The sequence below is a fragment of the Mandrillus leucophaeus genome, unplaced genomic scaffold, assembly GCF_000951045.1.
Source record: "Mandrillus leucophaeus isolate KB7577 unplaced genomic scaffold, Mleu.le_1.0 Scaffold489, whole genome shotgun sequence".
Classification (NCBI taxonomy): Eukaryota; Metazoa; Chordata; class Mammalia; order Primates; family Cercopithecidae; genus Mandrillus; species Mandrillus leucophaeus.
Window position 1 is genome coordinate 150,694 of NW_012105242.1, and position 3,143 is coordinate 153,836.

The 3,143-nt window shown below is 47.9% G+C and overlaps 1 long non-coding RNA gene across 1 annotated transcript in view; it reads left to right on the plus strand.

Annotated features, from left to right (window-relative positions):
* LOC105550483 overlaps window positions 1-3,143 on the plus strand; it is a 14,475-nt gene that overhangs the window by 308 nt on the left and 11,024 nt on the right. The window lies entirely within an intron of this gene.

Below are 3,143 nucleotides of genomic sequence, written 5' to 3' on the forward strand. Positions count from 1 at the left end.
AACACTGCCCATGTTAACATATTATTGAAACAGATTATTGCAAAGGTATCACTTTAGGAGAATGTGCTTAGGGTAAAAGCTACATCTCAGCTTTTCTTCCCCTGCTCCCAGCTCTATTTCCCATCACTACCATGTCATAGCCCTCAGCGGGGCTTGGTTAAATATTCGAGGATCTCACCACTGATAAATCCTGAAACTTTGCTTAGAGGCATATTATATAGAAGCCAAGAGGACAACTGTCTTATTCTCCGAGGGCTGCAGGCAATCTTCTGCTTGTCCCATAACAGAATTCTAGTTAACAGATAACATTGCCAATTGTCAGAAAATAGGTGGCCCCTCTGGGACAGGCCCACAGCCCTTTCCTGTCTTGGCTCCATTCATCAAGCTGAGTTTTGTCTCTCGGGGGTGTCACATTCAAGTTAGTGTCTCTGCTTGCTACTTCCTCAGTTATCTCCTTGAAACAAATTTTAAATTGACTCTGCAGAATCCCATTCCAGAACTTGCCATCATTTCTAATGAATATAAATTTCTATACCAATTTTCAAAATTGGCCACCAGCATCATGGATTCCCAGCATCCACATTACGAATTTCAGAGGCTTCCAGACCTGCATATCTCATCACTGAATAGATCTGAGCTTAAAATCAGAAGAACTGAATCATCACGCACTCTGAGGCTTAAAGAAACATTTAATCCGGGTAATCAACACACAGTAATAAAAACGCTTTTATAGTCGCTTTATGATAGTCACTTGTAAGGATACTCAATTAAAAACCTATTGATTGATCAAACATTTAGCCCTTTGAAAAGTATTTTTTTAACAATTACTTTGTGCAAAACACTGTTAGGTGTGATGAAGTGTCCACAGAAACATAATACAATTCAATTAAATGAAGCAAATAATGATGAGTTCCTGCCATGCATCAAGAATTCTGCTAGACTGTGTGATCCGGAAGCGAGCAAAATGCAGATCTTATCGCTGTCGAGATGACAGAGTAATGTATCCACTAAATCAGTAACTCTAATAAAGGCTTTGTGCTAAATAGGAGATAAGTTCAGATTGGACACAGGCAAAGACTGGCAAACGCCTTCATTTCCTAAAAGTTACATGCTGCATGGGGCACAGGGGTGCTCAAGGAGACAGTGGACTTGGGTCGCCTATAAGAATCGTGGCGATGAGCACTGACCCTAGACCCAGACCTCTCAGGCAGAAGCCAGGTGTGCTCCTACTCACCGTGAATGTGCTTAGAACATTAGAACGCTCTGGCCTCAGTTTCCGAATCTCTAAAAACCAGACACTGATACCTAATTCATTGTGGAGAGACGGTGCCTATAGAGAGCTCCTGTGAGGCGTGCCTGGGCCCAGAGGTCGAGTGGATGGCTGTCACTATTGGAGGGTCACAGCAGACTTTGGTTCCCACTGGATCCACTGAGAACTCTGTCCTTCACTACAGCCGGCAACACTGTCTTCAGTACAAGCACCATCCTGTCTCAGGAACATGACGTTGCATCCAGACGTGGTACCAAGCTGTGTGCCTGCCAATCTAGCAGAGGCTTCCAAGCCATCAAGCCCAAATGTGTACCCTGCCATGCTCCTTGTGCACTGAGCCATCCCTACACAGTGCGGGAGACAACTTAGTATGGGGCCATGGTAGGGGTTAACCTGGCTGCTCTCTGGCTGGTTACAGTCTGCCAAAGCAATAAGCAGCAGTGGGAAGTTAAATAAACATCACGACGTAATTAAGTTGCTATGGCAGTAAATCTTAGTGACTCAGGTTCAGAAAAGGAGTGGCTCTCAACCAGAGGCAATTTTTCCCTCCAGGTACACTTGCTAATGTCTGGACACAGTTTTGGTTGTCACGACTAGGTAAGGGCATAACTGGCATTTACTGAGTAGAGGCCAGAGATGCTGCTAGGCATCCTACAATATGCAGGAGAGTCCCACAGGAGAGATTGCCCAGCCCAAAAGGTCAATAATGCTGAGGTTCAGAAACCTCGACACAGCAGCGCAGCAGCAATGGCTAGTGCTTGTTGGAGGAGGAGGGTGGCTTAACTAGAGTCTTCAAGGACCATGAAAGTCAGAAGAGCAGGTAGGAGAGGGAAACCTTCCAGGAGGGGTCCCAGCACAAGCAAGGATGGGAGGGAAGGATGTTTGAGGGGCAGTGAGCAGGCTGGCTTGGCTGGAGGGGCGTTTGTGCAGGTGATATGTGGAGGGCATGCAGGGTTTGCTCTCCCATCCTAAGCAAATCCTTGGGCTTCCGCTGAGAAGCTCCCCATCCCTGTCCATGGGGTGAGGAGGGACTTTCAGTCAAACGACAATACCCTCCCTGAGTCCAGGGGGTAACATGTGGCCAAGACAGGACCGTCCTGTCCTCCTGTGGGGACCTGAATCGTGAACAGTTACACATGAGTGAATTCACCATCATGGCCACACAGAGGACCCAGGAGCTGCCCTGATGCCCCCAAGCTCCCTGAATCTGGCTCCTCATGTTTAATTTTCCTACATACTTACCCCATTTCTTCCCATAAATGTCTTCAAAAAATTAAATCAAGGAAACCAGAGTTGGTTTCCGTTGCTTGCACTCAAAGTTGGATGGGGGTCTGTGGCTTGGGTCTTCCTCTGCCTTCCTGCCACATATCTTCTAGTGCCTGAACCCTGACCGTGGGGACGGTGGAGTCTGCCGAGCAGATAAACAGTCCACTGAATTATAGGATTGTGGTGTGTTGTGCACTGATGTCTGCAAGACACACACACACACACGTGCGCGCACACACACACACACACACACACAGGAGAGAGGACACAGGGACAGCCAGGTTCACGGCAGACACTAGCAGCCACTCTCCTTTCTTCCTTGGTAACAGAGCCACACTTCTGCTCACCCCTCTAGTAGAAAACAATGTGCTGGGCCAGGTGTGGTGGCTCATGCCTCTTAATCCCAGCACTTTGAGGGGCAGAGGCGGCCGGATCATGAGCTCAGGAGATCGAGACCATCCTGGGTAACACGGCTGGGCTCAGTGACTCAGGCCTGTAATCTCACCACTTTGGGAGGCCAAGGCGGGCGGAACACGAGGTCAAGAGATGGAGACCATCCTGGCCAACAAGGTGAAACCCCGTCTCTACTAAAAATACAAAACTTAGC